This window comes from Lynx rufus, unplaced genomic scaffold, assembly GCF_022079265.1.
Source record: "Lynx rufus isolate CCGP_SWC_20201006 ecotype Redwood Valley unplaced genomic scaffold, mLynRuf1.p SCAF_8, whole genome shotgun sequence".
NCBI lineage: Eukaryota > Metazoa > Chordata > Mammalia > Carnivora > Felidae > Lynx > Lynx rufus.
The window spans coordinates 130,910,736-130,933,198 of record NW_025814896.1 but is presented as its reverse complement, the minus strand read 5'-3'; positions in this window follow the sequence as shown (position 1 = coordinate 130,933,198).

Below are 22,463 nucleotides of genomic sequence, written 5' to 3'. Positions count from 1 at the left end.
CAAAACCTTAGAGGAGAAAGCAGGAAAAGACCTCTCTGACCTCAGCCGTAGCAATCTCTTACTCGACACATCCCCAAAGGCAAGGGAATTAAAAGCAAAAGTGAATTACTGGGACCTTATGAAGATAAAAAGCTTCTGCACAGCAAAGGAAACAACCAACAAAACTAAAAGGCAACCAACGGAATGGGAAAAGATATTTGCAAATGACATACCGGACAAAGGGCTAGCATCCAAAATCTATAAAGAGCTCACCAAACTCCACACCCGAAAAACAAATAACCCAGTGAAGAAATGGGCAGAAAACATGAATAGACACTTCTCTAAAGAAGACATCCGGATGGCCAACAGGCACATGAAAAGATGTTCAGCGTCGCTCCTTATCAGGGAAATACAAATCAAAACCACACTCAGATATCACCTCACGCCAGTCAGAGTGGCCAAAATGAACAAATCAGGGGACTATAGATGCTGGCGAGGATGTGGAGAAAGGGGAACCCTCTTGCACTGTTGGTGGGAATGCAAATTGGTGCAGCCGCTCTGGAAAGCAGTGTGGAGGTTCCTCAGAAAATTAAAAATAGACCTACCCTATGACCCAGCAATAGCACTGCTAGGAATCTACCCAAGGGATACAGGAGTACTGATGCATAGGGGCACTTGTACCCCAATGTTCATAGCAGCACTCTCAACAATAGCCAAATTATGGAAAGAGCCTAAATGTCCATCAACTGATGAATGGATAAAGAAATTGTGGTTTATATACACAATGGAATACTACGTGGCAATGAGAAAAAATGAAATATGGCCTTTTGTAGCAACGTGGATGGAACTGGAGAGTGTGATGCTAAGTGAAATAAGCCATACAGAGAAAGACAGATACCATATGGTTTCACTCTTATGTGGATCCTGAGAAACTTAACAGGAACCCATGGGGGAGGGGAAGGAAAAAAAAAAAAAGAGGTTAGAGTGGGAGAGAGCCAAAGCATAAGAGACTGTTAAAAACTGAGAACAAACTGAGGGTTGATGGGGGGTGGGAGGGAGGGGAGGGTGGGTGATGGGTATTGAGGAGGCACCTGTTGGGATGAGCACTGGGTGTTGTATGGAAACCAATTTGACAATAAATTTCATATATTAAAAAAAAAAAAGATGGAAGAAGAAAGCCACAAGCCAAAAAAAAAAAAACCCTGCAGGTGCTTCTAGGGAAGAGAACAACCCATCAACAATTGCAATGGAAAGAGGGCCTAAGTTTGAATGAGCTTAGAAGCAGACTCATCTCCAGAATCTTTAAAAAAGAAACACAGTTCTGCTGACAGCTGGACTTTGACCTAGTGAAACCCAAAGCAGAGAACCAGCTGAGCCGTGTTACCTCTGAAATTCTGACCTATAGAACTGTGAAATAAGTGGATGTTGCATTAAAGTACTACACTTGTGATTTGTTGAGGCAGCAATAGAAAACTAATACACATATTAACACAAGTCAAGAGAAAGCTGGAGTTCTTGCAGGGGAGGGGCAGAGAGAGGGGGACAGAAGATTCCTAGTGGGATCCGCACTGACAGCAGAGAGCACGATGCGGGGCTCAAACTCATCAACCCTGAGATCATGACCTGAGCCTAAGTCAGACACTTCACCGACTGAGCCACCCAGGTGCCCCTAAGTGTTTTTGTTTTTTTTTTTTTTTTTTTTATTTTATTTTTGGGACAGAGAGAGACAGAGAATGAACGGGGGAGGGGCAGAGAGAGAGGGAGACACAGAATCGGAAACAGGCTCCAGGCTCCGAGCCATCAGCCCAGAGCCTGACGCGGGGCTCGAACTCACGGACCGCGAGATCGTGACCTGGCTGAAGTCGGACGCTTAACCGACTGCGCCACCCAGGCGCCCCGTCCCTAAGTGTTTTTGAATGACAGTTCTGAATAAAGTCTGTTTTACCATCAGAATCATTTGTTTCTAACCGTGCATGCATATATCCCTTGCCACACATCTTATGCTTAAAATCAACTCACAACTCCCCCAGTGTGCCTCCCCTTTCAAAAGACACCTACTAGGGGATTGAGTACTGCAAAGTTATTGTGTCCGAGACCTCATCAAACACGTATCTGTGATTAGTTACCTCACTCTTGAGACCAAGAATTTCCAGAGTATGAGGGGATCTAAGTGATATAGAATTGTGAGTAGGAGGTAAATGGAGAAGCACGGTAACAGTGTTAGTTCTTTTTACTTTTTAAAAAAAATTTTTTTTTTTACATTTTTTAATTTATTTTTGAGAGACAGAGCACAAGCGGGGAAGGGGCAGAGAGAGAGGGAGACACAGAATCCAAGGCAGGATCCAGGCTCTGAGCGTCAGCCCAGAGCCAGACGCGGGGCTCGAACTCACAAACCATGAGATCATGACCTGAGCCAAAGTCGGACACTTAACTGACTGAGCCACCCAGGCACCCCGAGTTCTTTTACTTTTTTATTCACACCCAGATTAATAGGCCAATTTTCTTGGCTGAGTGCCTAGTATAAAGAGGATAATTAGACTGAAACACGAATGAGGCCAAATGCAGACTGTCTATTTGAAAGTTAGACTTACCTTCCAATTTATTTAACCACGAAGCTCGAAATTCAGCTTAATCAGTATGGCCACAGAGAATAGAAACGTATTTGGCTAATTCCAGTTCAGTTTCCCAAGGTTCTTCAAAGTCCCTAATGGAACAGTACAGCTGGTATTAGTCCGTTCTGTGCAAGGGTGACCTTGCTGCTTCCAAAATGCTTAATGTTCACTGTGCCATAGTCCTGTTATGCTTTAGCTCATATTGTCATTTAGGAAGGATTGAATCAAGCGAACTATGCACTCAATTTTTCAATTTAAGGAAATATGTACAAATGGCCAATCTCAACATCAGGAAAGGCCTATTCTTAGCTCAAGTAAAAGGCAGTCACTAAACTGATAGATCCAAATCTAATTAGTTATTGACTGTTTCCTGCAATATTGACTTTCTGCTACCCTGTTTCCTATTACATTGACTGGAGAGCCTGGGAACATTTGACAAAGCTGGTCAATCTAAAACTGAAATTCTGTACTGACTTCAGTAGGTACCACTAAAAGAAGATTATATATATACATATATGTATATATATATATACACACACACACACACACACACACAATTAAATAAAAACAGTAAAGCAATGATATACCAGGTAAAACCAAATAAGAAAGTTCAGGTGATAATATTTGATAATATTTATATCATAAAAATATAACTGAAAAAATGTGAAATAGCATGAATTGGGTCAATCTATGTTACATTGCCAATTTATCTAATTAATACACAACTGATATCTGAGCAATACTCAGGAGTTTTTTTTGCAATAATCTAGTAAAAGGTAAGAAGAAACTTCCAAAAAACCAGCTGATTTTGGAAATATGAACATGTTCCTCTCAGTTGTTGGCATTTCAAACAGAAAGAAAATACATAGATTTTTTTAAGTGAATTTATTTATTTTGAGAGAGAGAGAAAAAAAAGCATGAATGGGGGAGGAGTAGAGAAAGAAAGAGAGAGAGAGAGAGATTGAGAGAATCCCAAGCAGATTCCACACCCACACTGTCAGCACAGATCCCAATACAGGGCTTAACGCCTCTGAACTGTGAGATCATGACCTGAGCCTAAATCAGACGTTCAACCGACTGGGTCATCCAGGCACCCTGCATAGATTTTTTTTTTTTAATGAAGAGACTCTTCCATGTAAAAATCAAACAAACAAACAAAAAAAAAACACCAGAAAGACTGTCTCGACATTAAGAAACTGCAAGCATCACGAGACTATGTATATAAAGGATGAAAAACTGGTCATAAAATTAGATGCCAGATTTTAGCAACATATACAGAGATTTAAAAGAAAAAACTGTGTCCTGAGAATTTTACACCTGCCTTAAGTTGTCAGTCACTTGTTTGAAGGCAACAAAAAGATATTCACTCTCTGCTTTTTAAATGACAGAACACATGCTAGATTTGCTCATTTCTAACCAAAGCCAGAAAAATAACAGAAAAGTTCGTTTACACATAAGTTAATGAATATTTAGCAGCTATCAAACACATAAAAGAGTATTCTTGTGGTCAAGGTGCATTACATAAACCCAGAACTATCAAAGTAATATACCATAGATCCATATGATCACACTTGGGAAGCCAGAGTTCACTGGCCATTAAAAAGGAACGATAAGAAAAGCAAAATATTTATACTTTTTGGAAATTAAATACAAACTTTTAAACAATGTACTAAAAAAGTGATAAAAAAAGGAAATAGAAAAAAATATTTAAAACTAAACCTACATCTCAAAGTTACAGAATAAAGCCAAGATGGTATACCAAGAGGATCAAAGGAAAATGTACCTTCTTCAGTGAAGTTACTAGAAAGTAATATACTGGGGCCAGAATTACACGTATCAGTTCACATGTATAAAAACATAGCTTTCAGGGTGCCTGGGTAGCCCAGTTGGTTAAGCATCAAGCTCCTGATTTCAGCTCAGGTCATGATCTCGTATTTCTGAGTTTGAGTCCCAGGTTGGGCTCTGTGCTGACAGCACAGAGCCTGCTTGGGATTTTCTCTTGCCTTCTCTCTCTGCCCCCACCCCGGCTCACAAATGCTCTCTCTCTCTCTCAAAATAAACAAACTTAAAAAAAAACAATAAAACCTAGCTTTCTTGGTTTTCTCTGTCTTCCTGTATAGCCCTATCCTTTCTGTGGTAGTTAAGAATTGGACTTGGGAGCCATCTTTGTACCCAAGCTCTTCCATTTCCTAATTGTGCAAATCAAAAAAAAAATTCCCTGTGACTCAGTTTCCTCATTTGCAAACCATGGATAATTTCAGTTACCTATCTTCTGTGGTAATTGTTGGGATGGATGAGTTATATAGAATCATATGGGGTCCAAAATAAGTGCTATGTAATTGTTAGCTACTATTTTTTACAATGGAGCCCAACTCTTCTGAAGTTTTCTAATTAAATACAGGGAAAGCCTTTCTGTTTTAAGAAACTGTCTTTGCACAATTGTATGGTCACTTCAAAGATCACATTCCCTATTAAAATTGTTCTATCACCTTGAGGTTTAGGTGTCAATGTATACATTTTTCAAGGACACAAACATTCAGACAACAGATGTTCACCAGTAAGAACTTCTGACTCTCAGGTTTTCTTTTTTGGAAGGCTCTTATTACTGATTCATATATTTATATATTTTCAAGCCAAATAATTTCTCTTGATGTGAATTTCAGTAGTGTGTCTCAAATAATTGACCCATTTCCTCTACAGAATTTATGAGCTTAATTTTGTTCACAGTATTCCTTCATTCTCTTTTGTTATTTTTATGATTCATTTAATACCCATGGAATCAACAATAACGCCCAGTCTTTCATTTCTGAGATCTGTCATTTTCACGGGGGGGGGGGGGGTGCAGAGAGCGGCCTAGAGGTTTATCACTTTTGGTGATATTTTCAAGGAAGCAGATTTTGTTTCCATTGTTTATTTTTTCCGTATTGCTTTCCCATAATAACGATTCAGATACTAAAATTTTATCAAAATATCTTTTCATTTCTAAATTCGCATATGGTTGTTTTTAAAAACCCATTTGCTATTTTCAATAGATTTCTCGCATTCTTACATTTTCATCTTTGTATTTTATGTAGCTATTTTAATAATTACTTTAATCAGTTTCAGATTATTCCTAACTCTTGCCCTTTGCTTACTAAAACTATTGGTCATTTGGTGTTAATTATGTTTTGTTTTTGTTCCTCTAAAAATATCCTTGCCTGTTTGAACATGTTATTCAATATAAATTTAAACATAAGATCTATTCATCTAATATGGGGACAACACTGTCACCCTGAACTAAAACATTTTATTCTTTTCCTGTGTTCCTGGATTCATGTGGGATTTTCAGCTACAGCTGTTAGAACTTATAGCTGTCTAAAGGCTTAGTTTACAGATTATAATGCTAATAATAAGTATTTTTTCAGCCAAACTCCCTGATCTAACTTGTGTTTACTTCTCATTTCAGTTTCAACTCAATTATCTTTGTCGCTGAAGATTCTTTATGTCTTTCAAGCTTAAAAAAAAAAGTATTGAAAAATATGTGTGTAGGGTACCTCAAAGAATCTTTTCTTCCATATTTCCATAATCAAAATTTCCCTTAAAAAAAAAAAAAAAACAAGCTGCGGGAGCACTGGGTGGGTCAGTCAGTTAAGCGTCTGACTTTGGCTCAGGTCATGATCTCCTGGTTCATGAGATCAAGTCCCGAGCTGCTCTGTGCTGACAGCATGGACCCTGCTTGGGATTGTCCCTGTCTCCTTCTCTCCCTTTCTCTGTGCTCCTCCCTGACTCGCGCTTTCTCTCTCCCCAAACAAACTTTAGTAAAATAAATAAATAAATAAATAAATAAATAAATAAATAAATAAATCTAAACTCAAGAAAATAAACTAAAATAAAATAGATTGGGAGACTAAACAAAATAGATTGTTTAAAAAACAAATAGAAGAGAGAGAATAATTTATAAAGATGACATGTTTACTAGATTTGTGTCACACATATTTTGTTACCTATACTCATCAAATTGCTAAAATATATAGATTTTATAATTGCAGTTCACACAATAGACATTGCTTCTAAAACTGAAAGCATTTTAAACACAAATATACTATAATGCAATTCAAAAATGGGACCTAAACTCTGAACTTTGCTTTGTTGCTGTGCTTACATATTCTCGTCCATTTGTGAGGATATATTCAATGAGACCATGCAAACCGGGAGCCAAGATAATTTAAGCTCAGGTGATTTATATTTGGCCCAACACCGCAAAGAATCAGTCTATATTATACACACATACAGATTATCTACATATATATATTTTTTGTTAACAAAAGACTGAATTTTTGAGGATGGACAGACTGTTTCCTTGATTATATTACAGTGACTGCATATAAAAGGATCTTAAAATTATTAATAAAGAAACAAACACCATCACGTTTTATTGCTCTAGAAATTGAGCAGAATGCACTATCATAATTTTTCATTTTCTTTTCTGTTGGCTTGTTTCAATTAGTTGAAGAGAGTGGCAAAAAAAAAAATCAAGAGGGGTGCCTGGGTGTCTCAGTAAGCATCCGACTTCAGGTCAGGTCATGATCTCACGGTTGGTGAGTTCGAGCCTCGCCTTGGGCTCTGTGTTGACAGCTCAGAGCCCGGAGCCCGCTTCGGATTCTGTGTCTCCCTCTCTCTCTGCTCCTCCTCCACTCACACTCTGTCTCTCTCTCAAAAATAAATAAACATAATTTAAAAAAAAAACAAGAGAAATTAAGTATATCTACATGTACTGTAACGATCGATGTGCAAATTCCGTAGTGTGATCAATGTCTAGTATGTGTCACACAATGATGTCAAGTAGCTTTCTGAGATTAATAGCATTTATGTAAAAGATCCAGAAAATATGAAAAGCGGAAATTTTCGGCCCAGGAAAATTTAGATGAAAACATATTATCGAATTATTAAAAACGCTGGAGTTTATATGATAAATAATCCCAATAATAACCTTTCATCAATTAAGAAACTGATAACATTCATACTGTGTGATATCAAAATTATTAAGAAAAACGAGAAGACCTTCAACAAGTCATTTTTCTGATTTCAAAGTAAATGATGGAATTTATAGTTTAAAGGAATATACCGAATTACATGTTTGAAAAACTTAAAAAAAAAACTCTTTTGTAAAAAATCTAGATCTGAAATAAATTTGAGATAATTACACTGAAAATCTGGTAGAAGAAATGTTATTTTATTTAAAAAAATTGTGGCTAATACCAAGGTTGATTCAACTTAAAGTGTTACTCTAATTTTGTTTTTAGTAAATGATCTAAATTAGAGGAAAAAGAATGAGCTGTAGAGTGGGGAGCCCTCCATAATCCTAGGGATCAATCATCTTTGTCAGTGGGGAAAAATTCTGTCTGTAGGATGTATAGTATCACTATATAAAAAAATAATTGCCACTCAATGTGTTATAAAAGATATTTTCATGAAAATAGAGTTCCATGTTTCCTGGGGTAGGAAAATATGCTAATATATATGAGTCTAACTTCCCCATTGGTAGCATGTGATCAACCATATATATTTTTTTATAAAATTCTTGCAAGTGTTTCTTTCTAAAATTCCATTACACTGATTTCTTCTCAAAGTTTGCTTTTTTAGTTTACGACTTTAAACAAAATTTGTATCTTTGTTTTTAAAAAGAGACACCATATTAAGATTGAGAAAGCCTGGGACGGCTAGGGAGGCATTAAATGTCCACAGCTTTATGTGCCATAATGATATTTTGGACCAGTAAACTATGAACCAAGAGTTCAGTGGATTACTGTATGATGTTCATTACTTTGTCACTTTATTTCATTGTGAAACTCCCTGAGCCATTGTTTTTCTTTAGTAGCCGCAGAAGAATTTTCTACATGGATTGATTTCCAGGATCTGTTTCAGCTCTAATAGTCTATGACTCTGCTTTAAAATTAACCTTTTTGCATCCAATAGTTTATATTAAATTATGCAGAGAAAGAATATTAGCATGGATTTTAGGTTTCCTTTAATGTACCTATATTTATGCTAATATTGTGGGTGGGAAGTCTATAAATAATGCAGTAATACAAAATTTAATTACACATTAACTTTAAAATTATGAAATGGGGGTGCCTGGGTGGCTCAGTTGGTTGAGCGTGTGACTTCAGCTCAGGTCATGATCTCGCAGTTCATGAGTTCAAGCCCCGCGTCGGGCTCTGTGCTGACAGCTTGGAGCCTGGAGCCTGCTTCAGATTCTGTGTCTCCCTCTGTCTGCCCCTCTGCTGCTTGTACTGTTTCTCGCATTGTCTCAAAAATAATTAAACATGAAAATATTTTTTTTAATTTAATTAAAAAAATTAAATAAAATTATGAAGCCATTCTCAGCTAACATTTTTCTAGATTCTTAAAGTACTATATAATGACTTTCTTTTTTTTTGGAGAATGTTTTAAGATGGTGATATAAGATTCTGAACTTGACTCCTCCTCCTATGTACACAGTGTGTCCACAGCTACATATGGAACAATTTGCTCTTAGTAAGAAAAACAAAAACACCTAAAGGCTTCTGAGCAATGACCACATATCAGGCAAACAAGAAGAAAACCACATCAAAGCAGGTAGAAGGGGCTGGGATAAACCCCACCCCCAGTGCAACAACCCACAGTTGGGAAGGAACTCGAAATCCAGAGCTTCCCTGTTAGAAATTAAAGGTTTAGAACTCATATCAGGCACCCCAACTTTTAAGACCCGCACCTGAGATACAAGCCCCCAAAACACCTAATTTTGAAAACAAACAGGGCTTGTGCCCTGAGATCCACAAGACTGTAGTGATCTGAGAAACCACCCTTTAAAGCATTGTACACTCAGACCTCCTTGTCCCAGGGCCAGGCTCAGAAGTAGACAGTAGTACCCAGACTTAACATGAAAAAGGCACACCTGCTTATATTACAGTGTTTGTTAGCCTGAGGGACAGGCATCTAATTTAATACATTCCCCCTAGGAGCCTGCTTGAACACTGTCCAAGGATAGGCGGCTTGTTTCATCTGCCACATGGAAACCAACACAGAGAGTCAAACAAAACGAGGACACAAAGGAATAGGTTACAAATGAAAGAACAAGATAAAATCTCAGAGAGGGGAGGGATGTTAATGAAACAGAGATCAGTGATTTCCCTACTAAAGAGTTCAAAATAATGCTCACCGAACTGGGGAGAAGAAGAAGTGAACACAGTGAGAACTTCACAAGGAGACAATGTAAGAAAGCACCAAACACAAGTCACAGAGCTGAAAATTACACGAGAGGGGTTCAGCATCAGAATAGATGAAGAAGAAAGAATTGTGATAACATAAAATGAAATGATAATGACTACACGCCCTCATGATTTCCATGCTCCAAAAATGCTATACTAGGTAAGTCTCATCTATAATCAAATACGTTCTCTCTGAGAAGAACTAAAGGCCAATTTAAGGGATAATCACTTTCTTTTTTTTTTTTTTAATTTTTTTTAATGTTTATTTATTTGGGGGGGGGGGAGGGGCAGAGAGAGAGGGAGACACAGAACCCAAAGCAGGCTCCAGGCTCTGAGCTGTCAGCACAGAGCCCAGCGTGGGGCTTGAACTCACAAACGTGAGCTCATGACCTGAGCCGAAGTCAGAGGCTTAACTGACTGAGCCACCCAGGCGCCCCAGGGGATAATCATTTTCATTCATTTCAACTTCATTGTTAAGTATATACAAGAAATATATAATTTGTAGGTGAAAGATTTTGAAAAGCACCATAAACCCAACTGTAAAATTCAATCGTACACACAGTACATGCACAAAAAGAATTTAATGGGGTTCTATTGTGTACCAGAAAATGGCCCCAATTTTAGGAACATGAACATAATCAGATACAAGCGCTTCGCTAGAGAAACACAACGTCTCGACTCTGGCAGATGTTGACATTGTGTCGTTGCTGACGATAATGGCAGCCGCAGTCTATGCACAACACTCCCGAACACAAGGCAACTTTTAGAGACGGAGACAGTGCTGTGAGCATTTGGAAGAGGAACAGATCATTCCCAATGGAAAGGTGTACGTGGACGTAAGCATGATGGTGGCATGGAGGGGCTGTGTCTTAAAGAAGACATGGATAGAAGTAGCTTTCAAAAAGATGCCAAGACATTCACCAAGAATGGAATATGTCCTATTTCCTTTATGAGGAAATACTGGCCAAGTATGGATAAGAGTGATGGACTCAAAGATTAATGGTGTAAATAATCCTTATATGGTATTATGAAACAAATGTAAGTTTATTTTAAAAATGAATATTTGAAACATATATGCCCAGTCATAGAATGTGTGCATATACCAAAATGTAGACAGTAACTTGCACATAGATTTAGTAGGTACTAAATAATTATTGAATAAAATGAATAAATTAATTAATTCTAAAACACTCTGTGACTCTATTATCTTGAGCTTTAAAGACCACATACTCTTTAGGCAGGGACACGGATTTATTTACTGTGTATCCCTAGCAACTAATACTGTCCCTGAAACATATGAGTCCTGAAATAAATGTTTGTGGAAAGTTGTTAAATGGATTAAACTTTGGTGTTTGGTTTAGTTTGTGAGCTAAACAAGTGTAGCTAAAGCCACATAAAATATTCACTGATTAAACTTTATGTAAATAAATCTATAAATCATTTGTAAATATTGCTGCAGCAAATAGTTACTCTTGGTCCCAGAACTTTTTTTTTTTCCTTTTAAAGTAACAGTTTTTGCATAAAATATTGTTACACCTTTAATCACAATGAGTTGGAAAGAAGGCATTTCCATGGTGGGCTCCTGGGAAACTGGTTAGATAAGGTCTGTCTGTAGGAGAAGATGAAAGCAAGAATCGTAGGGGGGGGGGCCTTACTTCTCTGATCTTATCTACATTCTACATTCTTCTTGCCTCTGTGGTTTTATACATGTGAATTGAGTTTACATTGTTTGGGCTATAATTGCTCATCCCTGCCATAATTACTTTATTAGTTTAGCTATACCACTGGGAAGATCATTTCCCATTGTGGTTATACAAATTTGTTTTACAAGTCGATATAACTAGAATTTAAATTATGCTGCTGTGGGTAAAAATAATAACAAGTACTTTTTTAGGGATTCCTTCAGAGATCAGCTAAAAGGATGAATCAGTGTGCCCAAGGAAATAAGATAAAGTCTGTCCTTCAGAATTTTTTGTATGAAGTCCTCAACTGCTTCAAAGAGTTTCCTTTTTATACGATAGACTAAAGACAAACTTTGAAATAAAATCCACAATAGTACATTATTTTTAAGTACCGTTAATGTAGCCACCAAGTATTTGAGGGCTCCGGGTAGTGGGAATAATAGTATCTAAAGAATAAAAGTAGCTAAGTTCATGGTACTTTTAGTCCATAGCAACAAATCTTTTTGGTTAGATGCAGGATGTATCAGACAATTGAATGTCAAGATTTAGATGAGGCATATTCATGGGTGCGAACTAAGTTTGGCAATATTGTTTTGTGCTGATAAAAACTAACAAAACCACAAAAACAAAACCTGAATTATAGCTCTGGAGTTTCACAACTCACTTCCCTACCACTCAGACACTATTTTTATTTAAAGAGTTGACTTCATGGGGTACCTGGGTGGCTCAGTTCGTTAAGCATCTGACTCTTGATTTCTACTCAGGTCATGATCTCAGGGTTTATGAGTTTGAGCCCCTGCATCTGGCTCTGCGCTGCCAGACCCTGCTTAAAATTCTTTCTCTCTCTGCCCCTCCCCCACTCACTCTCAAAAAAAATAAACATTTAAAAAATGATAAAATAAATAGTTGACTCCATTTAAAGGTAGGCAAACATCCAGAAGAAGTCATAAGACATATAGTCTGAAATACTGGAGGCGGGGAGATGGATGGTTGTTGGTAGCAATGAAGGAGCACTCCCTCATGGTGGTAAAGAAAGATAGTTTGTTTTAACTATAATTTATTGTCAAGTTAGCTAACATACAGAGTATACAGTATGCTCTTGGCTGTAGAAGTAGATTCCCATGATTCATTGCTTACATAAAACACCCAGTGCTCATCCCAACAAGTACCTTCCTCAATGCCTGTCACCCATTTTCCCCTCTCTCCCGCCCTCCTCCAACAATCCTCAGTTTGTTCTCTTATTTAAGAGTCTCTTATGGTTTGCCTCCCTCTCTGTCTGAAACTATTTTTTCCTCTTCCCTTCCCCCATGGTCTTCTGTTAAGTTTTTCAAATTCCATATATGAGTGAAAACATATGATATCTGTACTTTCATAACAATTCAAATTGGAAGAAAAATAATCTTCAAAACCAGAAAGTATCAGACAACTGAAGAAGTCAATAGCGTATTTAAAAAGATAAAATGGAATTTAACCATTACAGAGATGAAAGTCACATGAGTAAGCCACACAGAGTTCAATACATAAAATCACAAACAGTCCTGATGTGAGCTGTAGCATCAATTAAGGTTCAAAAAAAAAAAAAAAAATACAAACTGAAGTATTCCTTTTCTATTGCTGTGTAACAAATTACCACAAAGGTAGTGGCTTATTATTGTGGATCAAGAGGCCAGGAATCAGTTAACCGGGCACTTTGCTCAGAATTTCACTGGGCCACAATCAAGGTTCGAGTGGCGCTGTGGTTCTTATGCCGTGTTGGCAGAATTCAGTTCCTTAGAGCTGTAAGACAGAGGTCACTGTTTTCTTGCTCGTTGCTGGCTAGAGACAGTCTCAGCTCCTGACACACAACTGGATGTTTACTTACTCAAAACCAGCAAGAGAAACTCTCTGAATCTGCTACAAAAGAGTCTTACAGAACAATGTAATCTTGCAAGTGACTATCCAGTGTTCACAGGCCCTGCCCTGCCTCAAGGAAAGGGAATTACATGTACACTAGGGGGCAGGAATCTTCTAGGTCATTTTAGAATTCTGCCTACCACACATTACAAAATGGAAAAAAAAGATGACAAATCAAGAAGTTTAGTGTTCCTCAAGTTCATGAGTTTGAAAATAGCATAACAAATAAGAGTATCTGACTTTAAGATGGCAAGGAGCTTTGGGGGCCTCTTTCTTCCCCCAAAAAGCACAGAAAACAAGAAGACAACACAGCCAAGTGACAGCTGAAGACTTAATGTCTAATTTGTGAGAGGCAAATGCCGATGAGAAAAGTCTTAATTTATTTGTGGACCAGAGGACAATTACAAATGTCTGCAGATACGAGCAAGAACAAGTGAGTAAACTCTGCAGAACCAATACAGCTTAGGAATGAGACACCAGCACTACGGCAGCTGGTGGGGACTCGTGTGAAAACGGAACGATCTTCCATTTTCCATCCACACCTCAAGAAGTCAAGGGCCTATTCTTTATGGAACCACGGATAGGGTATGGATTCTCTAGAGGAGTTTGACAAGGAAAGTGCCAGCCTTGAGGACACAAGTTAAACAGCACAAGAGCAAGATGCAGACTGAGAAGAAGAAGGGTCCACTCTAGTGACACTAATTGTATGCCACCCTCATAACTTCCATTTGCTGGTGATCATTATACCGCCATGCTAAAGCTGAAATGCCAAAATACTAACATTTATGGTCACTATCTTTTTAAATTTTATTTATTTCGAGCCAGAGAGAGAAAGTCCATGCACATGAGTGGGGGAGGGGGAGAGAGGGAGAGGGAGAGGGAGAGGGAGAGGGAGAGGGAGAGGGAGAGGGAGGGGGAGGGGGAGAGGGAGAGGGAGAGGGAGAGAGAGAGAGAGAGAGAGAGAATCCTAAGCAGGCTTTGCTCACAGGGCTCTAACCCACCAACTGTGAGATCAACTGGAGCCGAAACCAAGAGTCAGATGTTTAACCCACTGAGCCCCCCAGGTGACTCTATGGTTACTAAAATTTAAAACCATCCAGGATCTTCTCCACAGAGAAATTTACCAAACAGATTTATAACCTCCCATACATCCTCCTTCCAACAAGCATTGTGGTTTCCCTCTCAAATAGGAATAGATAGACACGAGTTGACACTAACTTTAATAATTATAAGTTCATAATAAAAGATGCAATATAAGGGAGCAACAGAAGAAAATTTCAAAAAGTGACGTGCAGTTATCTTCAGAGACAGAAAATATCTAGCATCGTATACAGCTCAAAGGAGGAGGAAGCTATGAGAAATGAAAGTTTTTGAAAATTACGAGCTACAATTGCTAAAGTAAAATATTCAATAAACAGTTGGAGGTCTAATACATTCTTGGAAGAAACAGTCAAAATTGTTGCCTCTGGGGTGGATTGTCCACAGCAACACTCGATACCAAAAGGCAATGAAGCAATGACTACAAAATTCTGAAAAAATGTAACCCTATAATTCTGAAATCAGTCCTGTGGTCTTGCAAATGGAATGGAATAAAACACCCATGAGTTTCACTTTAAAATCTTACTGAATGATGAAAGCTAGCCAAGCCAGACAGAAATTAAAAGACCAAGAATATGAATACTTAGTAAAATGAATGATGCCAGGAACTCTATAAATACGGAAGTAAAATTAAAACAGAACTTTGTAAATTATAATTAGATAATAACATTTTAAAGCGTTGACAATGTAAGCTTTATAGCATAACCAAAAATATCAATCCATATGGAGAACAGAGGTAAAAATATCATGTCTTCTATTAAGTAGGGACTTGAGGAGAAACATTTAAAGTTAAATCATAAAAAAAAAAGGATCCCGAAGTCTTACCTTATTTATCTTTATCATCTTATGTTTTTGTTGCTCTTAATTTAGAAATCTGTTTTTGGACTAAAATCTCTCTTGATAGAATAGAAATTTACTTACAATGTCATTTTACTTCTGGTTCATTTTATTCCATTAAGTATTCTAAAAATAAAAAATATGTAGGGTGATATAGAATCCAATATGTAGGGCGCCTGGGTGGCGCAGTCGGTTAAGCGTCCGACTTCAGCCAGGTCACGATCTCGTGGTCCGTGAGTTCGAGCCCCGCGTCGGGCTCTGGGCTGATGGCTCAGAGCCTGGAGCCTGTTTCCGATTCTGTGTCTCCCTCTCTCTCTGCCCCTCCCCCGTTCATGCTCTGTCTCTCTCTGTCCCAAAAATAAATAAACATTGAAAAAAAAAAAAAAAGAATCCAATATGTATAATCAGTTGTATCAGCTTACCATTCTATTTATATATCTATACATAAGTACACACATATATACATTTATATATCTCTACATAAGCAGAGAAACACTTGGCATAGCATTTGACAAGGTATAAGTAGTTTTCTATTTTGGCTTTTTTCTGGGTAGTAGGATGTTGGTGATGCTGGAGGTGGTCACTGAGAGGATGTGATCACTGGTTGACCCTCAAACTGGACTCAGGCCATCAAGGCTCCTCCCCCCACCTCCTTATCCTTGGAAAGCATATTCCACCTACCATTCTCACAGCTAGAGCTGATCCAAGGACATGGTTTTGAGAGAATAAGGTGTTTTTGAGACCATCTGGACTGCATATGTGACTGAAGCCCGTGAAGGTCTCTAATATAAACTTTTAAAATTCTGGTGGGCAGGGGTAGCCATCTACCCATCCTGTGGCACTCAAGACAAGCCTCGTACAGAAGTTCCCTTGCTTACTAAAAACCCTGCACCTGCCAATCTGGAGGGGTCTGCCTCTTCCTTCAGTCTCTCCCTGCCCTCTGGGTACCGGGGGCCACCAGGGGAACTCCTAAAGTTGCAAACTAACGATTGGCAAGTCAGCCAGGAGACCAAAGAAATGGGTCTTGGGAAAGCAGCAGCAGTGAAAGGAATCTTGAGTTAGCACCAGCCTCTAGAAAAGGGTGGCCCATGTGTTAGATGCTTAGGGATGGCTATGTGAATATCAGGATGCCACAAAAATGCCAGCGGGCCTAACACACTCTTTAACTGCACAAGGCAGCAGGGAAGGGAAACGTCTGGTCACTGCAGGGGGTGGCCTCTACCGCAGGCAGTCAGCGGCCACTGATACCAATTAGAGGCTTGGGTTAACAAGCCAGAAGAAGAGCGGAGATTAGACAACAATGTGTGATGTCCACCGTGCTGCTAGTTTGGGGCTAGCAGATGAGGTGGGAGAACAGAATAAACTAGAGACCCTGTGCTATTTTGCAAACCTAAAAGGGCTCAAGCTGCCATGGATTAAGTTCTAAGAGTCTGTTGCAAAGCCAGATCAGGACACTAAGAGATGGAATCCCTGGGACAGTGAAAACAAAGAGGGGGCACAGAATGGTGACAGATGGTGAAACGGAACTGGTGCCCCATGCTGTCCAATCCCTGCTACAAAGGAAAATGTTAAATAGCAATCACTCTCGACTGCTGACAGAGAAATATACCCCAAAATTCTTAGGAAGAAACTTCCATTCTTTCTCTGGTCCTTGAGGATGTAAATCGTATGTTTTTGAAACGTAAATACCCAGGAGAGAATTAAAACAGGGACCTCCATTGCTTATGCCCAAAGAAGAAAAAGAAAAATTCTGGGGTGGGGAGACACTATTAAAAATAGAGACTGTTACAGACGCTCCTTTGTCAAGGGCAAATACAAATCCTAAAGGTTTTCTCCACAAATATTACTAAAAAGCTTTAGTCATTTGAACAGGAAACCTTGTTTCATCTGCCAGCGATACCATTTGGATTCAACTTTCACAAACATGTGAGCTTTGGATCATTGTACCCAATTCATGGCTATGGTCCTGCAATAAAAGATAAAGGGTCTCTCTCTGTAGGTTTGTGTGTGTCTGTGGGTGCATGTTATATATATGTGATGTTTTTCGACCTTCAGATGGTATCACCGAAGATCTTCGTGTAATGGATTCCTTGGCCTTTTGATAGGAAATCTACTTGCTTTGTGCGAGGATTCTTTCCTGATGGATGCTTTTCCTTACCCAGTCTTCTGGTCCCTCATCACCATCCCATGTTAGACAAATGCCTTCTCTCATTGCCTCCTGTGCTTAAGCTGACCACTGCCTGTATCAAAATGTACAACAGCTGTCTTTTTCAGGTATCTCTCAGGTTTTGAGGTCCCAGAGAAAATGGATCTCATTAATTTCTAGGACCCAATGTGTCGCAGTGATCTTGGTGATGCCCTCAATAAGGGCCTGAATGTATTAGTTAATGACATAAGTTGCCCTCAGGTCTTCCTTCCTTAGTCTTAGCCAAGAATTGGTGACTACTTCCTCTATAAGGACAAATAGTAAATGCAATTTCTGCATGTGGTCTTAGCTGCATATTCTTCTAAGTTTTTCTAAACAACCCTTTAGAAATGCAAAACAAAATAAAACATTCTTAGCTGCGATGTCAGCAGAAAGACAGGCCATCACATTTGGTACATGGGCTATAGTCTATCAATTACTGGTTTTAAAAACCATAGATACCAATGAACCATTTATAACCCTTGCTCAAGTACTTTTCCCCTTTTAGCACAGGTTATTCCAGACTATCAGAGACATTATTTGGGTTTGTAAACATGTAGGCTTAATCCCACATGATAACAATCCCCACCCACCCCCATTCAGAAGTAGAATCCCCTTTCACTCTGTTGACTGTCCTAATCTAGACATTTGGCCACCCCAGATTATTTGCACAACACATACCATTCAAACTAATTCAATGGTGGCTGTAGGACTATGATCTGCCACCAGTGAATGTGATATGATACAAAGATGAGAATCCTATTGTTCCTACACTCTTAAAATTTCATTCTTTACAGCTGTCTTGGATAACACTAATTACATGGTTCACACTCAGATGCTTACATAGTGAAATGCAAATATGCTAAGGAAAGATTATTATTTTGATCTCAACTTGCTGCTTTTGTTTTAGTCAGATGAGTCAGTAATACCCACTAAACTTTCTCTTTAGTAGTGAAGGCAACTCTCATAGCCAGTTTTTAATATGGATTGAACTTTGTCAAAATCCAGAAAAAAAAAAGAGTGAAAAAAAACACTCAATCAAGATAGCATGATAAAGAAGAATATTCAGGGGCTGAAGCTGAAGGTGAATCTCCCAAATTCTGAAAACAAAGACCAAGTACTGATATAGACCTCACATATATCCACTTCACTCTTTGCAAGTATTTATGAAAACATGTCATATAATTCCCAATTAACTGATGCTCAACATTTGATAAACTTCCAGATATCCTTCAATCAATGGATTGGGGAGTTAAGAACTTTTGATACAAAACTTATTCTTCCAGTCAATTTCTTGGGAAGATGGTTATAAAAAGAAATACAATAGAAGCTCTGACTGTTCACCTTTGGGAATTTTTTAAAACTACATGGAAGTGTTGTGATCACTTCACCTAATCGGAGATCAAATGATGGCTTCGGAGCTATTTGTTATATCCCATTAAATTGATTGAAAGTCATTAGATTACAATAACTAACACGGTATTTTCATTGTAATCAACATGACCTCATGCATTAATAAGAACAGACCTGACACTGTGTGAGGGAAGATTTTTCTGTGCCTCACCTATAAAATGAGATAACCACTGTGAGAAACAAATCCACTGGCCCAAGCAAAGGAGGGACACACAGACTAGGAGCACAGTGAAGTGAGGTTTTAATCAACATTCTTACAAACGGGGTGTCTGACTGACAGGCACACACTCGGGGCAAGCACAACAGACCATGTATCTCCTACTGTGCCAAATTCCTCCCCTGATTCCTCATTGGCTGAGTACCACAGAGGATACGGCCTTACCCAGATGGTGCCTCTGCCCACGTAAGGCAAAAAGTGGTCTGATTGGAACAAATGTACATTTCCTGAGGTGATGCAGAGACTTTCAGTTCCTCCCTTGCTCTTTGGCACATGTTCATTGCAAAGCTTGTGAAAATAAGCCCGCAGGATGAGAGGGGAAGAACCAGGAATTGAAGTGTGGAATGGTTTGGGATTCCATGTGTGTGTGTGTGTGTGTGTGTGTGTGTGTGTGTGTGTGTGTTGCGGGGTTGGGGGGGATTGTTTGTACATATTTCCAATAGGTTGTAAACCTATCGTTAAGTAGACAGCACAGCTTTTATTTGGTCTTTCTGAAGATGAATCCTCTCCCTTCTCACATCTTAGAAAAGAAATAGCACAGAGCTCCCCAGTCCCTTTCTCCACGTGAGGATGCAATCAGAAGACTATGGCCAGAAAGAGGCTTCTCACCCGGCGGCCATGTTGGCATGCTAATACTGGGTTTCTAGAACTGGGAGAAATAAATTTCTGTTGTTTATAAGCCACCTAGTCTGTGGTATTTTGTTATAGCATCCCAAATGGACTAAGACAACTAGCTTCATCTTCAACAAATATCTAGAAAGTGGAATAGTGGTCATACTGGAATAAATATCTTAGGTAAGAGCATCTGAGTATTAAGTCATGTCCAATTACACGGACTGGTGAGCTACTCGTAGATTGATACAACTCCACTCAGAAACATTCAACTAAATGAAGTTTTATAGATATGAACTAAGATACAAAAAAAAAGGGCTAAATCTATCATCCTATGACTCAAATATAACAATGAGCAATAGTATTTTGGACAGAAACAGGATTTAACAACTTTACAAAATTTAACCTGTCGATAGAACAATCACGATAACAAAACAATACCTATTTTTTCATGAAATTTCCTTAGTGGATAGAAGAGTGAAAGGCTGATTTCAAACAACGGCTTTTGAAATCTCATTAATCTTTTAAAAAATATGAATTTTTATTTTATTCTATAACACATTCATGATAATTTTCACATAAATCGATTTCATACAGCTATTGCTTTATGAAGACCAAATTGATTTATATAGTAGCTGCCTAGGACAAGCAGCATTCTTCTCTGGGGACACACAAACTAGTTTAATGGGAATTTTTTCAAAAGTCCTTTAATTTACCTGACGACCTCACCAGGTACTTACCAAAGGCAAGCGCTCTCAATACCTAGAAAACTAACTTAAGTTCCAAGACAACCTACGGAAATGTAAACCCTCACATGTCAAAGGCTCTTGGGTGGATCTGCAGTCCAGGGGTGGCCAGGCCAAGCCTTGGGGCAGGTGAATGTGTCTGCGTGAGGTTAAAAAAAAATAAAGCTCCCAACGTCAAAACAAAAGCAAAAGCCAGAAGTCAGAACAACAATGATCTGGCAGAAAGAATGCAGATAATATTCATGTCTAGAATAATCAGAAAGCCGAAGTGCCCTACAGCCTCTCTTGGGATTAATGGATTACACACATGGCCAGAAATCTCCAGCGCACACAATATCAGATGAAGACTTAATGCTTAAATGCTGAACGTTGGCCAAACGCACTGGTGTGAAAACTAGGAGTCTGAAAGACTCTGGAGTAAGATCCAGATATCCTGAGAAAACAGGAGATGAGGAACCACACACAGAATACAGCAAAATCTTCTCACCCAGCACGAGATAGCCCACCAGCCACTCTGGGTGATAAACATTGTTTAAGGCGGAAGAAGCCAGGAATTGAGATCAAAACCCACTCTGGTCACCTTATTCATTTACGGAAGAAACCTGCGTATCGTCCGCTCCGTGCATCTCTCATTCCAGCGTGTGAATCTGGTCATCCCCACAAATCTCTTTGTTGTTTTAATGAAATTCTGAGTTCAGGAGGCTCTGCTGCTCTTTAATGGACAGATAACTCAGGTTTATGAAGTCTACCTGTGGCGTCCACAGTAGGCAAATGAGAAAAGCAGTCCAATTCAGAAACTATATTAACCAGGGCTTAACTGAGTGTTGAACATACCTTATTATGGCAAGATATTTGGATGACTTTTTTTTAAGAATGGATCTGTAGGTGGTCAATTCACTTTTCAACAACCTCTCCTCTGGTGACAGGCTGAAGTGATTTCACATTAAGGGAAAATGAGTTTTGCTGCTCTTCACAAATTGCTAATGAGCTTTTTGAACAACTGTAGCCCTAACCTGATTCACAAAAGAACCTTCTCAGATTTGCCATTAACAGGTCTGTAACAATAAAGGGGGAGAAAAATACCAAGTAAGTTGATACTGCCTGCTGAGAACTATTTTCCTCTCCTCATTTCAGCCCGTTAGGTTATTTCTTCCCATGACACTGCTAAGCAGCTTGGGTGCAGTTTGACAGTTAAGCCTTGAGATGTCTCTACTGCTAGCCTGTCTCACTTGGCAAAGGGAAGAAAGCTTCGATGCTGTGTGGCAAGAAGGATGTCAGGAGAACTAGATTTCATTTCCAGCTCCTCCCACTCGCCAGGTTGTGTGACCCTGGGCAATTTACTCTTCTGCTCTGAGTAGCTTCTAACATGTCAAATATGTGTAAAGTGCACCTGCTTCCAGAAGGCTAGAAGACCTCTAAAGTCCCTTTCATTAGTAAGTTATGACGACGCTAGGAAACCCTAACTTCCAAAACCACCCTTTTGTGTTGTGCAGTGATTTCTCCCTGAGTGGCTTCCCATTGCTTACCTCCATTCCTCTCAAACCAACAACTCCTGAGATATTGCATTTAGATTAGAGTGTATGGAGACAGACTTGAATAAAAACGCGGTGGGTTCCTCCTTGACCTTATCTTGCTTTGTTTAGCATATAGACAAAATAGAGAAGAAAATATAGACCACTCTTCCTGAAAATTTTCCTTAGCCAGATTCCCAAGCTCATTGGGTACACTTTCCACCTTCCAAGGAACTATAGGTGGCAGTTTCACTAACCTGGTACTACATCGTAACGGTCTTTCTCAAGTTAACAGTCTCTTCCCTCAAGGTTCTTTAGCCCCATGCCTGCTTCTGGATCCCAAACCCAGAGCTTCATATTTTGAGTTTGTTCCTGCGGCACCAATTTCGATCCATTTTTATCTTCTTCCAGGTAATAAACTACCCTCTAAACTCAGTATGTTATAAAAT